Source organism: Anser cygnoides, chromosome 8 (genome assembly GCF_040182565.1).
Source record: "Anser cygnoides isolate HZ-2024a breed goose chromosome 8, Taihu_goose_T2T_genome, whole genome shotgun sequence".
Taxonomy (NCBI): domain Eukaryota; kingdom Metazoa; phylum Chordata; class Aves; order Anseriformes; family Anatidae; genus Anser; species Anser cygnoides.
This window is the reverse complement of record NC_089880.1, coordinates 28343543-28359749: the sequence shown is the minus strand read 5'-3', so window position 1 is coordinate 28359749 and position 16207 is coordinate 28343543. Positions and strand designations below refer to the sequence as shown.

The 16207-nt window shown below is 60.9% G+C and overlaps 1 protein-coding gene across 5 annotated transcripts in view; it reads left to right on the top strand.

Moving 5' to 3' along the window:
- SSBP3 (single stranded DNA binding protein 3) overlaps positions 1-16207 on the top strand; it is a 53252-nt gene that overhangs the window by 17109 nt on the left and 19936 nt on the right. The gene's annotated exons all lie outside the window — the stretch shown is intronic.

Sequence of the window (16207 nt, the reverse complement as noted above, 5' to 3'; positions counted from 1 at the left end):
AGCTGGCTGCAGCGTCGCCCCGGCGCTTTCCTTCGCACGGCTTCGCCGGCGATATAAAAGGCAGCAGAGGAGTGGGTGGGTTGAGCGGAGGGAGAAGGAAGAAGCGCTTTCCAAACAAAACCAGAGGGCCCTTGAGGAGAACTGGGAAACCTGAGGACGCCTGAAGCCGCCGGAGAACACGCGCTGCGAGCCCAAGGCAAGCTCCCGGCGCCTCTTCCAGAGGATCTGGAGGTGCCCTGGGCTGGAGAAGGCTCTGAGCCCCCGCTCAACCCCGTGGACCCGTCCGGGAGGTTCCATCCAGAAATCCTCCTCGCCGAGCCCCCATGTCCGTGCCGGTGCTGGCTCAGCGCCCTGCCCCGCGCCGCCTGCTTCGGGCACCGTCCCAGCGGGTGGCACCGTCCCAAAGGGCAGCCCCGGGGCGGGGGGGGGACAGCCCGAGGCGCGGCGGCGCGGCGGCTACCCCCGGGCGGGGCGCTCAGAAATTCGGTAATTGGGCTGGAACAATTATTTTTGGCTTTTGCAGAGGGAAACGCTATAAATAATCACCCTGCAAGCTCGCACGGTGACTTTGCAGTGCGCACGGGTTTTTTTTTCTTTTTGCTGCCGTCCAGCTCGCTGTTTATTGGCAGCCGGGAGTGCGACACTTTATCTCCCGAAAACGCAATTTGAATTGATTAAAGAAGCGCCCGCCATTGGCCGGAGCAGCCAAAGCCAAACTTTCTGCAGAAACGGTTGCGTTTTCTGAGAAGCTGCCCCGAGAGCGGGGGCACGTGGTTCGGGGCGCCCATGGGTCCTGCGGCCGCGTCCCAAAAGCGAGCCGAGAGGCGGAGGGCGCGGCGAATGTTTCGGCGGGGTTAATAAAACCCGAGGAAAACTCTGGCCGGGCAGTTTCTGCGCTCCGCTTCGTACCTCCTCGTCATCAAGGCCCCTGCAAGCGAGAGGGTTCGTGCTCGCTCCTGGCCCCGCTGGGCGCGTGGCTGGGTGGCGGCGCTCCTGCGGGCAGCGCCTGGCGGGTGCCACGCCGGGGGAGGCAAAGGGAACAAAGCAGGAAACAAAGGACGCTGTGCCGGGGATGGCCGGCCTGGAAGAGCTCACCGAAAGGCGGCGGGGAGATGGGTGCGGGGCTGCTCGGTGGAAAAGCAGGATTTGGTGGCGGTGGTGACAGCTCGGGGCGCGCTTCCGTACCTGCCCCTCTGTGACAGCAGCCCGCCCGAGCAGCCGCGGGGCCGTGAAGGCTTCCCGGCGCTGCTGAGCCGGGCTGGATTTGCACCAGAGGCTGACCTGGAGGTGAAAGTCCCCGTATCCCATTACCAATCCCGCGAGCTACCCAGTCACCCATCCTAATACGCTCTAATACACTTGGGAGCCACATCACAATGGTGCTAGCAGAAGAAAACAGCATATAGTGCACCTTCTTTTGTAAGCCCTCTGTCGCATCTAAAATAAATTTGCATCTAAATTGACAGGCTGTTTTTAATGTCTGCTGGCTATATAACGCTTAAAGGCCCAGGCTTCCCTTGGAGGTGAGCGGGGAGTGCAGCCCCCGGCCGAGTCCCCTCGGAGCAGGGGGTGACGGCGCTGCCTTCCGACCGCGCCAGCCCTGCTCTGCAGTGGGTCTGAGCAGAAACTTCGCCTTTCCTTCTTTCCTTTCCTTTTTTTTTTTTTTTTTTTAGCGTATCAGTGAGACTTGGTGACAGATCGCTGCTGGAGAGGGCGGGCGGCACGGTGCTGGCCGGGCTTTCCCCTGAGAGCCCGCTCCGTGCCCGTCTGCTCGGACCCCGACCCGTGCAACGTGTCGTGGGCGGCGGCGGGGATGGGGACAGGGAAGGGGACGGGGAGCACCACGTGGTGCACGGCTCCGCTCCTTCTGCACTTCAAAGATGCTTAACCAGAGAGAACTTCCCTTCACATTGAGTTGATCTGGGATATCCGGCACGGCTCCTGGTAGAGGGCACTCCTCTGGCCCCCAGCACGCTCCCGTGGCTGCGTGCAGCCCGGCTTCCCACGCCGGAGCTGGTGCCTGCTCCAGGGGCCGCGAAGCGAAGGCGTGGGGAAGGCCGCCCGGCGCCCCGGCAGCCTCGCTGTGGCAGCTTTCCTTCGCCATCCATTATTTATTCGCTTCTCTGCAAAACAAAGTCGCTGGCGCGCACTGATTCCCACGCCGGTGCCCGCTTTACAAAGGAGGTGCTGGTTTCGTTCCCGACCTTAAATACTCGACCGGAGAGGCCTTCCTCTTCTTCCTGCAAAGGGTTGCGCCGCGTTCGCTCGAGCCGGAGGGTTTTAGCGGGTGCCTTCCCCCCCGTGCCCACGGCTCAGGGCGGCGCTGCCTCGCGGCCGCGCACATGGTGGGTCTGGGTCCCGCGGGGGGGCGGCTCTGCCCTTCTGGGGCCGTCCCAAGGGGTGCGAGAGGGCACCGAGAGCATCCCATCGGGGAAGGCCGACGGAGAAGCAGGAGCAGGAGCAGGGCCACGCGTGCTGGAAAGGAGCCGGAGCGATCGGCGGGGCCGGGAAGTTCGCGCGCCGAGCCCTGCGCGGGGAGGAGGGCGAGGGAGGAGACGGCGAGTCGGAGCCGTGTTTGTCAGGATGGAAATAACTGTCAGCCCCATTCAATCTGTCGCCTTGTTCCCGGGGGACAATTGCAAAACAGGATTACTGGTACTTAAAAATTCATAGAAAACGTTTCTTATCACAACGTCATAATTGTTATGACTCAGAAGAGTAGAATTGCCATTTTCCTGTGCTTTTTTTCCCCCTCACTTTTGTTGCGCGCAGAGTCCCTAGCTGCAGCTGCAGAATCATAAAAACAGGGCAATGCTTTATTTTATGCTAACTGCTGCATTTGACTTGAAAATTATGTCCCACTGGGTCTTGTGGTCAGCACATTACGGCGTGATTGATGGCTGTCAGAGTGGCGGGCTCTGGCAGATTGCGATGGGTGGAGGAGAACAGATGCCCGCTGACTTCAGGGGCTTAGCGGAGCCCGGGACTGAAGCGCACGTCAGAAAACAAAAGCAGATGGGAGGGCTCCGGATGGGCTGACTGTTCTTCTCCGGCTGCGTGGCGGGGAGGAAGGCTCACGTCGCTCCCTCCGGCCGCCCCTCCGCGGCCGGCTCCCCGAAAAGCCGCGGGCGAGCCGAGGACCGAGCGCGGGCGGACGCGCGCGGCCATCCGGAAGGCGCTCGCTTTCAGGAAGCTGTTCGCGCAGATGTCTGGAGGGCGGCCTTTTCCCCCACCCCTCGAAAAGAACAGCTTGCCTTCCTTCGTCGAGTTCACGCGCCTTCCGACGGCCCCGTTAACCCTTAGCCCTACTGATGGCTCCAAGGCGAGGGGCGGGCAGCCTTGTCTCGAGACAAGGGGGCAGGAGGAGGAGAGGGAGGGCGTCCTTTCCACCGAAGTGCATTTTGAGTGCTATTCTGCGGCCCTTCACCTGGTCTCCGTCCCGTATTTCCCGCTGACCGTTCCTACAAAGGGCTTAGAAAGACCTCGTGCTCCCCTTTCCCCCAGCTCGCATCTCTATTTCCTTCCCTCCCCTCGCTCCTCTCCCTGCCACCCCTCGGGTCCAGCCGAACCCGGGAAGGCTGCTGCTGTCTTCCCTGCCCGCCCTTGTTGAGGATGGCAGGGTTAACGGGGAAATTAAATTTCACTGCTGTTTTTAAATTAATTGAATCATCAGCGTGGGTAACGGGAAGCGGCGGTATCGTAATGTATTTGATATGGGTCTTTAAGTCAGCGCTCGCTGCAAAAATCTCAAGTGCTGGATCTCGGTGTAAGCGATCGCTAACTGAGCTGCGGCGGCTGTGTCCGCAGCACAAAGGCTCCTGCTACGTCTTCAAACGCCGGGGCCGTAAAGTGGAGCTGGTTTGTGGTACGGCCATTTGCCGTGGATGCTTCCCCCAGTGCTCCTGGATCACGCTCGGAACAAGCCCCAGCCGCTGGGGCTCCCGGTTCCCCGCATGGGAGGACGCTCCCGGCTCCGGAGCAGCCTCGGGGCCTTTCTCCACGGCTTGCTCACCGTCCTCTTCCTCCTTCCCCCCGGCCTCGATGCCCTGCTCCAGCCTCGCAGGGTGGCGTCAGCCATCCCCGTGGCTCCGCGCGAGCCGGTGGCCGCCCCGTCCCTGGCGTTTCCCCGCCCCGCGTCGGGCTTCTCCGGCGCTGGGCTGAAGCGGGGAGACGCGTTTGGCCTGATTTCAGGGAAATCCGTCTTAAAAACAGCGCTGGGGGAACCTCCTCGCCGCGCAGATTTACCGGCGGCGCGTTGCAGGCGCTCGCTCCCAGGCGCTGAATCACCGCGGCTCCGCCGGCCCTCGCCCAGGGTATCTCCGGCCCCCCGAGTTGCTTCGCGTGGCCCGTCCGTCCCTAAAAACGGGCTTCTCCCAAAGGAGAGGCAGCACCAAAGCCATCTCACGCGGGGCTGTGGGTTAACGGAGGGCTGCTCGTAATGAAAAAGGGGAAAAAAAAAAAACAAACCAAACTTGTGGTTCGTGCTTCGCGGAGCGGCTTCCAGGTTTTCACCCAAGCCGGGTTTCTCCGTGCCACCCTACTAACCTGATATTCCCCTCAGTGGCTCTTTACTCCAGAGAGTGCAATTCTATAAATTACCCTCTGAGTGCGTCTGGACAGTGTACGGCCGTGGCTGCAGCGTGGCGTTTCGAGGCGAAAATCTCAAGGCTACTTAACCAACGGCAGCCTATTAGGAGCTGTCTCAGTATGAATATTGATCTCGGGGTTTAGCTCTGCTTTACCCACTCCTCTCAAGATGCAAAACCTACAGGGCAGCGCAGGGTGGGCTTTTGGGGAAGCTCGGTTTCACCTCCCTGGCCTGGTGATGGGGAAAATGCGGATTTGGGAATAAATTTTGGGGAGGACAGAGGGTGGTTGGCGCTTCGGGGCTCCCATAGATCAGCGCCGAAGGGCTCGTCCCAGCGCAGCGTTCCGGGCTCGGCGCTGAAGGTTGAGGGGCGATGACTTTTTAAGAGCGGCGCGTGGTGGAGGAGGACCCAAACTCGCTGATTATTTCTGCTCGTTATGTCCCTAATTGCGTGCGACGGGCCATATGTTCTCCGCGGGGAGAGCGCTGCAGGTGGGGCGGGCGCGGGGGGCCGCGCGCGGCGCTGGGTGCTCCTGAAGCCGCTCCTTCCGCTCTGTGAGCCCAAACCCCACTCGCTCTGAGGATGCTGCGGGTTTCGGTGCTGCTGCCTGCCTCGCCGTTCCCGTCCCTGGCCGATTAAAGGACGGCGAGCTGCTGAGCGTGGCTCCGTCGCCGGCGTCCCCGCCTCGCTCCAGACCTTCCTGCAGCGGCTTCGTGCTCCGCGGTGCTTCGTCTGCTGCCGCCTTCTCCAGCTCCCGGCAGGTTTTCCCCACCCGTTTTCCTCCTCTCCTCCCTCTGGCCGCCGGCAGGCTGAACCTCTGGCGCGGCCCGGCTCGCGTGCCCGGGATAGCCCCGGAGCTTCCTGGCGGGGTCAGCAGCGCCGGTCCCTTCCTAGCAGGCTGCTTGGAGCAGAAGGTGAAACCGAACCGTCTCACGGCAAAGAAATATTTGTTGGCAAGTCCGGAACTTCGTTTCAACAGGGCTCTGCCGGCTGAACAATTGTTTGAGCCATAAACCAGAAGCCCTTAATTATGGCTAATTATTTTCTGCGGTGGATCTATGTAGGAGCTCAGCGGCACGAGGTCTCCTCTGAAACGACCCGGTTGCATGCTCAGCCTTCATCCAGCCCCAGTGGCCCCAGCAGGGCACGGGAGCGCAGCCGCTGGCCGGGTGGGAGCCTCCTGCGCCGCGCGCCCTGCTCCCCCTGCCCGTGTCCCACCGCGGCTTCGCCGCCCCGTTTGGCTTCGCCATCCCGTCCGTCTTTCTGGCCCTTACGGACCTTGCATCTCCTCCGCCAGCAGAATCGTTCGCCCAAAGGGGAGAGAATCAGATGGGTTTTCCTCTGCTGGGCGCGATACCAAGGGCTGCTGGGTGCCCGGGATGCTGGGGGACGGTCTCTCGCCTCCAAAATCCGGCGGCTACAGGCAGCGCATGGGGTCTTAACTGCTCAGCCCGTTTCTTTGGAGACCACGAGCAGCGTTTGAGCCAGTTGCTAGGAATTTCTGTAAAAGCCGGGGCCCCGGGCGGCGTTAACGCACCCGCCAGGCGAGAGCGAGGCCGGAGCGGTTCGGGCCGTGGACTTTAAACCCTGCGGCTTTTCGGTTCTGTTTAAAAACCAGCTAGGTAAATATTTGTGAAGCGGTTACGCCGGGGGGGGACGCCGCCGTGCCAGAGTCCCGGTGGGGACCCGTGCCACGCCGCGCCGCGCCGGGACACCCCCCGGGACGCCGGGACACGGCCCGGGAGGCGGCAGCGGGCGCGGGGAAGGGACCCGAGGCGCTCCTGCTGTCCCCGCGGCGCCGGCGCAGCCCGGCGGCTACGGCACAGCTGTCGGCGCTGCTGCTGCCTGCGCACGCGGCCCCGGCCTCTTCCTCGTGGCACAGATGGTTTTAACGCTTTCCTCTTCCTTCTTTTCCTTTTTTTTTTTTTTTCTCCTCTTCTATAATTAACTCTTGTTTGCAAGTGGGAAGACACTTTTTTCTTTCTGGCAGAGCCATCAAAATCTCCTCGGCGATGCGATTTTTGTTAAGCCGCCGCGTAGCTATCCCCCAACCACATTCTGTTGTTTTTCCCGACCACGCGAGGCGGGCTGCGCCCCCCATCCCTCCCTCCCTCCCTCCCTCCCTCCCTCCCCCTCCTCTTTTTTTTTCTCTCTGCTTTCGCCCGGAGGTGAAATCTGCAGCGATCGCGGGCGAAGGAGGCCGGGCTCCCGAGAGCAGAGCCGCTGAATCCGGCCGCAGCGGCGGCGAGGGCGATACAAAAGCCGGAGCCTGGGGGAAGATGGAGAGGCCCTTCCCTGCCACGGGAGCCTTTAGAAACCTCCCCCCGCTTTGTGCGGCGTGGCGGGGGGCTGCTCGCACAAAAGCCCCTCGTCCCTGATGTCACTTCCTCGCCGCGGCCGGCAGAAGTTTTCCCAGGACGGCGCCGCGGGATGCTGGGCTCTGGGGGCCGGCCGGGGGCTCGAGACCCAAACGCGGTGCCCGCGGTGGTCCGGCACCGCTGGTGCCGTGGTGCCCACGCGTCCCAGTCCCCTCTTTACGGCTGTCGGGCAGAGGATTAGGGCAAGAGGGAAAACCCAAGCCTCCTCCTCCAGCAGCTCCTGGCCACCAGAGCCCCCGTCCTTATCAAATCTCTGCTCGCTCCAGCCCACGCCGTGGCCGGGCTCACCCGCAGCGAATTTTCTTCCTGTGCTCCCGAGACTTTAAGTTCCCCCGCCTCATGTCGTAGTTTATTGGGGGCAGGGGGCTGCACGCTGGTTTTATGGGGTACCCCCAGAGCCTGCTTCAGAAAGCTCCCAGAGCATCACCGCGGGATCGCCTTCGCCGCCGCCCTTAATGGGGAGAATTTCTCGCAGAAGCGAAACAATCGCGTTTTGCGGGCTGTAAGGAAACCAGGGCTCGGGGTTTCGGCTCCCCAAACTGCCCCGTGAGCACGCAGGGATGAAGGGGGTGGTTAAAAATGGCACTTTTATCAGAACCCTGTCCTGGCGAGGGGGACAGCACCCTGTCCCGGGGCTCTGTCCGTGGTCGGCGTGCTGGGCTGAGAGCTTGGCCGGCGCGGGCGAAGTCCCGCAGCCCGGGAGATGGCTCTTTTCCCTCCCTGGGAAGGGGAAAACAAGCTGTCCTTGGCTAACGGCAGCTAGGAAAAAATGTGATTATTTGTCCTCGGTACCCGGGCGTGCTTTCGGCACGCAGCTGAGGTTGTCCTGACTTCCCCTTCGCGGAGCCGGACGCTGAATCCCCCGGACCCGGGGCCGTGCACCTTGTGCCCTCCTGCAGAACGTGCCCCCGTAGCTTAACGTGCTCTGGAAACGAGCCGCTTCGGGTTCGCCCTCCTCCTCCTCCTGCCAAATCCCTTCCGAGCAGGGGCTGGGAGCCCGACCGGCCTCCAAGCTCGATTAGCCCCTGGCTCCGCCGGGTGTGAAGAAAGCCACCCGTTAGCGCGCGCGGCGCTGAATTACACGGCGGCTTACGTCAGATTTACTCCTCCTGTCCCGCGCTCTAGCTGCTCTATTAATTTTCAAATGCCTCGAGCAATTACCGGCCCTGGGAAACTGTATTTTTGGGGGCAGCACCCACAAATAACTGCAATAAACAAACCCTGCCGGTAAAAAGGGGGGGTCCTCAGCTTCCCCAGCACCCGCAGGGACGCTCACGGCGTCTTGAAGGCTGAAAGCAAGGACAGGAGGCACACGGGGACGAGGGAGGGTTTTCCCCAACCCCACCAGGTCGCTCTGAGAACGGCGGGCGCCCGATTTCTTCCCCTTCAGCTCCCCTTTGCGCCACGCTTCCCCATCGGGAGCATCCTTTTGGGGCCGAGCAGGAGCGTGCCTGCCCCCGCGGGTCCACGGAGCCCCCCGAGCAGCCGCCGCGGGGCACGGCAGCCCCTGAAAGGGTCCCCACGTCCCCGTGCCGAGGTGGCGGCCGCCGAGCCCTCGGCTTTTTGTCTCGGGCATCTCGTCGGGGACGGGCAGATGGCGTTCACCTGCTCGGGACCGGCTCTCTCTCCCCCTCGCCTTTGGTGTTGGGGAATAATAACAGCCAGCTGCTAGCAGGAAAATAGGCTTAAGCAAATGTGATATTTTGGCATTCAAATGCCTGACAAGAACGGGAGGACGGCCACAGTATTTGCATTAATTTCCCCCCCCCTTTTTCCCCGTGGCGGGAGATAACGCACCAAGCAGGGACGTTTTGTGGGGCCGGCCTGGTTTGAGACGGGGGTGACCCGGGGGCACCGCAGCTCCCGGCGATGGCAGGGGCTGGTCTGGGCTGATGCGGGGCAGTTTGCAGCTAAACCGCACCAAAAATGAGGTCTGGCGAGGGGGCAGAGAGTTTCGGGTCAGGGTTGGGAGCCCTTCCTGACCCAAATGCAGCGCCGACCCCATGCATCACTTGGTGTTTGGCTAAGAGCACCACAAGCAGCAGCCAGGATTACGGGATAAAATCCACTAGGAAATGTAAAGCAGCAAAAATATATATATATATATATATATTCATTTATTTCCCATATGCGCCCTCAAGGCACGTTGCGGTGCGCTGCCTGCCCTACATGACCAGAGACATCCCCCTTAGCTGTCGGTGAGCCCCTCGGCCCCGTTAAACCCCAGAGCAATGGGGTGGCATTCTCCTAACGCCGTGGATCCTTTTCTTTTTTTTTTTTCTTTCTAAATCAGATTACCAATTTAAATCTAGCTCTTCTTGAAACCCCTTCCAGAATTCACTTGGCAATTCCGAACTCTTAACAAGGCAGGAAAACCAGAAGCGGCGGTGGAGACAGGCACTGTGAAACAGAAGCCTAGCTGCCAAAGCCAACAGGCTCCCGATTCGGAAAAAAAAAAAAAGAAAAAAAAAACACAATGAAAATTAAAGCTGCATCGCGTGCTTTCGGTTTATTAATGTTTACATCGCATCAGAGCCGCGTGGCACTTCCCCAACAAGGTCTGCTCCCCGTCTTGATGGGCTTGGAGCCGAAGCCCGTCTGCGAAGCAACCTGCCCCAAAGCCTCGCTCTTTCTCCCCAAACGCTGGCGTGGCTCGTGCCCGGGGTGGGAGCAGCTCGGGGGGGGCTTCCCTTAAAATTTGTCCTTGATTTGCGCTTGGCAAAGGTGGGAGAAGTCGCTCTGGGGACTTTATGTTGAGTTGAGGCTGGTTTTGGGGCACGGGCGAGCGTGTGGCTGTGGCCCCAAACTCCTCCAGTCGCTGCCGGCGGCACTTCTCCCCTTTCATTTCAAAAAATAAGAAGGTGGGGGGGGAACCAAATAAAAAAACGGATCCACGAGCTTTCTGCGAAGCTTGCGGAGGTGCCTCAGGACCAGATCCACGGGGAACCACGAGGAGCCGCGGAGCTGAGCACCCCGCGCCGACGGGCGGGCGGCAGATTAATAGCCCGGAGCGATCGCATTATCTAATGAAAATTTGAGATAATTATTTGATATAACTTTTTTGGCAGGTGGGCCCTCAAATGGATGGTATCGATTGCTGGAAAAGAGCCTGGCGTGTCTGCCGCTGGAATTATTCGAGGGGAATTTATCGTAATTAATAACCTGCGTGGTCGGGGCGCCTTCCCAGGCTGCTAATTGCGGGGCAGCCGCTGGGCAGCGGGGAGGCCTCCGAAACTTCTCCGCACGAGGCCTGGGTGCTGGGCACGGTGCTGGGGAAGGGGCTGGAGCTGGAGAAGCTTCAGCCCGACGGAGCTGGGGGCAGCGCAGCTTTGCCACGACTTGGCGAGCCGAACTGAGCTTCCCCAAAGTTTCCCTCCGCAACTTTTCCGCGCCCGGCCCGGCTGCATTCAGCCCATCCTACACCTCGCGCTTTTATTATCCCCGCCCCTCCTTTTTTATTTTCCCTCGTCTCCCCTTTAATTCGGTTGCCGTGAAATTTTGCAGCCCTGCCAAGTTATTTCCTTGGGATATATTTAGCTGAAGCCAGATCAGCAGAGAGCGATGCGTGTTTGCGTAAGGATGTTTGTAAATGTTAGCAGTAACACTGTCAGGATCGCGGAGCAGATGTCCGCGCGATGCTACCAGGATCCTTATTTACAAACTTGTAAATGACTGAAGGGGTTTCCTTCCCGGGGATAAGGGGGCCGCCTACTTAAGAGATTAAAATCCTATTGTTTTGGGGCCGAAGCCGCTCTGGTGGAGCTGCTGTCTCAGATTATCCTTTACAAGGGGAAAAAAAAAAAAAAAAAGGGAAAAAAACCTCCGTATTTGCTTGAAACACCATTGGATGAATGTTTTGCCTCTTTTTTTTTTTTTTTCCCCTCCTTTCTAAAGCTCCGGCTCCAGATGTGAAGGTGCAGGCTGGCGTTTTCTTTCTTTTTAAAGACAGGGAGGGGGGAGACAGCCCCCGGTTGGGGGAGGCGAGCGGCTGCTGTCTCACCAGCGCTTCCCCTGCTCTCAGGTGATGCACTTAAAGTCGTCGCAGAAAGCTCCCGGAGGGTAACGCAGCCAAACCTGCCTTCGCCGAGGCGCTTCTTGGCAGCGCGTGCCGGGGGAGCGCCGCAGCCAGCCCCAGCCCGGCCCCTGCGCCGCCGGGAGCGTTCCCAGCGCGCCGGCGCTGGCTCGGGCTCGGAGGGGTTTGAGCGATGCGGGAAGGGAAAGTCGCGAGTAAACCGCGCAACTCCTGTTTTTGCTGTCGCTCACAGCTTAGGGTTTTTTTTTTTTCGCGTTCCTCCGAGGAGGCAGCAACCTGTTGCGGAGCTCTCATTGCGAGGCACCGGCTCCGTGCAGGACCAAGAAAAACGGCATCGCCGCTTCGTCCGGAGAGCCTGCGCCCGGGGAGGCTGGCGCCTCGCTCCCGGGGGTCCTCCTTTCTTCTCCCTTCCTTTCCTTTTCCCGCGGGGACGTGTTGGCGTGACGCAGGGAGGTTTCAGGCGCTTGGAAAGCAGCTCTGGGGGCACGGGAGGATGCCCACCTCCGGCGGCGTTTAGTTTCGCCGTGATGCAGCCCAGCTGCCGCCGAGGCGAGGTGGGGACACGCGGGGTGCCAGCCCCGTGACACCGTCAGCCTGCGGCCGCCCCCCGGCGCTAATCAGGTTACGGCGAGGTGTGGGAGTGTCCCGTTATTAAATTTAAAGCCTCGCCGCGGAAGATGAAGGCAGCTTTAATGAGATGAGAAGGCTTAACCGGAGTCCGATTTAATTCGGTAGTACCTGTTTATGCAGCCTGCTTAAGTCCTGGCCTGCACGCCCATTTCTTTCTCAGGCTCCAAAGCCCGTGCTGCTGGCAAACAATAAATAGCAGTGGACAGGTAGGGGCCAGCTCTGTCCTCACCGTCTCTGCGCGCTCGTAGCAAGGAGGTGGGCTCGGGCCAGGCCTTACAAAGGGCGCGCCAAGTAAAGCTGCTGCAAACTGGGGCTTCTCGCGTAACTTCTTGCACGCTGCACGCCTTGGCGGTGCCAGTCCTGCTGCAGGGTCCGTCCTGGAGCTTGTGCTGCTCCCTCTGCAAGGTGCAAGGTGCAGCTGGAGTCCTCCGCGCTGCTCTTCCGGCCCTCGCGGAGAGGAAAAGGGGGGCAGAAACCTCCCATGCCAGCAGCGCGAGCGCTCGGCTGGCCGCGGCACCCCTCAGCAGGTCCGTGCTGCGGCGCTCCCTGCCCTCCCCACCTCGTTCCTCAGCCCATCTGCTGGGTTGCTGCAGAGCAGCCGGTGCCCGCGGCGCTTCCCAGGAAGGAAATGTCCTCTCTTAGAGCCTCTTGGCGTCTCGCACCAGTGTTTTGAGGTTATTTTAAAAAAAAAACAAAAAGGTTTTGGCGAAAGCCAGGCCCTGAACGCTGGGGTTTGCTCCGCAGCTGCGTGCACAGCACCACCCCAAGCGTGCACGGGAGGAAAAAGCTCACGCTTAATGGCAGGGTGAGCGCTGCCGGGCAGAGCTGGGGCCTCGGCATCGCGGTGAGCGGAGAGCAGCGGCGGTGGCGGTGCAGCCCGGCTGGCCGGGGCTGGCAGCGGGGCAGCTGTGGGGCGGAGAGGACATGGGTTTGCGGCGAGCTGAGGCGCGGAGCGGAGCAAACCCGCGTCAGGTCTCAGAAAGCGGCCCTGAAGCCCTCCAGCCTCGGTGGTGACGCATGGGAAGATGCTGATCGCAGGTTGAATCAGCCTGGGGGGGGGGGCAGGAAACCACCGCTGCCGGCGCCGGGAGGGGCTCGCGCAACGCCCACTCCCGCCGAGCCCTCGAGCCCAGCAAAGACCTCGGCTCTCAGCTCAAGAAAACGCACAAAACCTCGATCCTCGTCCCGGTGGGACGTGTCCCTTTCGTCCCTCGCGTGGCACGGAGGAGCGGAGGCGAGTCGTCGTCCAGCCCGGGGCAGGAGGTCGCTGAATGTCCCCGCGCCGCCGGTGACACCGAGGTGCCGCGGGGCAGCCCAGGGCAGGGGAGCGAGGGCACGCGGCGCGGCCGTGCCGGCCTCTGCCCTTCCGCCCCTACAGGCAATTAGCAGGGTTGAATAACCCGGCTTCTTCTGACGGATTAGGTTAAGAAAATAAGGCTGTTTTAATAGCCCTTTTACGTCCCGGATAGATTTGAGCTGAAAAAACTAACCGAGATTTAAAGCCGCCTGCCCCCAGGCTCCGCACCGATTTCACCCGGCGCCTGCGATGTCGCCCCGCTTTCGGGAGAGCCGCTCCCTGCCTCCGCTTCCTACCTCGCCGGACAAGATGCGCCCGCGCTCCCCGGCCACAGCGCGTCCTCCTGGCCTCCCCTTGCGCCCGTAAACCTCCCGCAGGTGGGCAGCCCCACGGAAAGGCACCCGGCGTGGTGGCCGTCACCTCCCCGCCACCACGACGTCCCCGGCGGGGCTGGCACGGCCGCGCTGCGGCGCGGAGCATCGCTGCCTCTTGGCAGCACGTCCTCGGGCGCGCTGCAAGGTGGTGCTGAGCGCCGCGGCTCTCCCGGCCGCCGCATCGCCCCGGCCAGCGGGGTTTCTGGCAGCGGGGCCAGGCGACGCGTCTTGTCTTTTTTTTTCCGGCTTTTTTCCCCCCGTAACCCCATGCCAGTGGGCCTGCGTGAGCGGACTCCTCCGGATAATTTAAGCCTCCAGCTCCTGGCTGTGTTGTTTTGTCCAATTTCTCTCGCCTTCTGACCTACATCATTCTTTATTTGCAAAGCTATACTCGCAGGCAGCGGTAATAAATCAATTAATGACTCTGATGAATCGCTTAATGGCTGACAAAATAACACTGCAGTCAACAGCTTGGATCTCTACAGCAGTACCAGAAGACGCTGGTTGACTCAGGGTAGGGAGACGAAACAGAGACTGTTAGCTCAATTAGCGCAATTAGTGCGCGATTTAAGGGCTTAGACGGCATCTGCCGGCGCACCGAGGCGCTGTGTTAACTGAGCGCCTGGCTTCGGAGGCGAAGCGCCGCGATCCACATCGTCAGCGCGCCGCTCGCCTCCACCAAAAAAAAAAACGGGGAGAAAAAACCCAACCTGCACGGGGGATACCTCTGCCTGCGTGCCCCGGGAACTGCGTTTTGTTTCCAGCGTGGGCCGAATTTACCGGCTAATAAAACGCGAAGGAGCAGGCGCGCCGCCTGCGTGGGGCTGTCGCCGAGCGGCCCCCCCCGCCCCCCGCACCGAGGTGAATTAGCTCGTTCCCCCTCCGGTTGAATGCCGGCGGTAATAAACCCGGCCCCGGAGCAGGGACGGGCTTGGACAACCCCAGGCCACGCATCCACGCTTGGGTTTCGCTCGTCCAAGGTTTCCTGCAGGCGCCGGGCGTGCCGTCCCCGCGGGGTCGGCTGGGGGGAGCGGGGCTCGGCAGGTGAACACCGAGAGTCCCCAGAAAGAGTTTCGTAGCTGAAGCAGCGAAAATAAGCCAGGCGGGGTGAAGCTGGGAGAGCCGAGACGTCCTGGTTTTCTGGAAATAGGATTTGGAAGGCCCTCTGGGGTTAGGGTGTGCACCCTTGGGTTTGGGGCACGCACCTTTGGGTTCGGAGGGTTTGTTCCCGGCGCTCCCATCGCCCCTGCTCCTTCTGCCCCGGCACATCCCGCGGTGCCCGGGGCTCCGAAAGGTGCCTCGGCGTTCACCTGAGCGGCGGCGATGGGGAGGGGAAGAAAAAAGAAGTGAAATGTCACTTCGCAGCCTTGTAAATCATTCATCAAGGGCTGACCAATTTGGCTCCCATCCTACAATATGCTCAGGGCACTTGTGGGTTTTTAATTATTGAGCCCTGCCAAGCGCCACATGTGCGCGGCACGTTAAACCCGCGTTTACGCGGCGAACGCAGAGGTGAGGTTTGGGGGTGTTTATCGCGGAAAAAAGGGTTCTGTGGTTTTGTGGAAAAATGTGCATTTGCTTAAAGATTTTCTTTGGCTGCGTCGCCCTCCTCCCCCTACTCCCTGTTGCAGAGGGAGGAGGAGCGCAGCACACTTCGGTTCAACACAAAGGCATAAAAAAGCTCAGATTTGTTTTAGCAGGCCAAGTCACTTTTTGCACCGAAAAGGGGCTTTCTGGCGGCTCTGCCCCCTCCACGTGCCGACCCCGCTGTCGCTCCGATCCTGTCGCTCCGATCCCAAACCCGGGCCCCGCACCGGGCCGGCGGCGGCCCCCGGGTGGGCTCGCGGCCTCGCCACGCGGGGGGATCCGTCTTGCCGCGGGAGATTCCCCGGCAAGGGATTATGGTGTGCTGGAAATCTCTTGAAACCATAAAATATCACCTTGGCAGCTTTATTGCGCCGCGCGCCGCCTTTGGAGAGCGGCGTTTTGCGTGATAGAGGGTTTAATAAAGGAAATTCCAAATGGGCTCGCTGCAGTCGGGGGCTTGCTCTTCTGTATTTTTGCATTAAGAACATTCATCTGCTTTGCAGAGAAACTGCAATATGTTCATGGCCTCGGATTAAGATTTGGTTTTACTTTTATAGCTGACCCACTTGGGGGGATGGAAGGGGGGAGAACTGGGTTCACTCCCTCTCCTTTCTATTTTTGCTGCCGTCTGAAGTATAAAAAGAGCCTGGAATGGGTAGGCTGATTTTTCCTGCCAGGCCTTTTTTTTATTAACTGTAAAAGCGCTCAGATCTGGCCTTCTTCGCTGCTTTTTGTGGGGAAGGCTGCTCGGGATGCCCCGTTCTCCCGGCCCCTCGTGGGGTGGTTATTTCACGGAAGGCTCTTTTTTTGGGGAGATTTGGCCCATGCTGTCCTCCGGGATGCTTCCGGGGCTGGGCGAAGCAGCGCTGGCGCAGCGCGGTCGTCTCCATCCCGCCCGGCCCACGGCGTGTGCCTGGAGCTGGCCCCGCTGCCGGTGGGACTCGGGGTTTGGCGAGGCCGTGGTGGCCGAGCTTTGGGTTCAAACCGAGCTCGGGATTTCCTCGGGGTGCTGCCGGGATGACGTTTTTTTTTTATCCCTGTCCTCCTGGGTGCTTCCTCGGCGCCGTGGCGGCATGCCCGCCAGGCCGGGAAGGTGCCCTTTGTTCCGCGGCCAGCCCCGGGGCCGGTCCCCCGGCCAGAAAACCTCCTTTGTGCATCGGCGTGCGTGGCGGAGAGGAAGTAAATATTAATCCAGTCGCTAAGCAGGGCTGTCTGGGTAACCCGCCGCCGTCCCCTTCCCTTTCTCGTGGCGAAGCCGCTCGTGCCCGCGCCGGGGGCTCGCGGCAGGGAGGCGTGAGCCACGGTTCGGTGTGATTTTT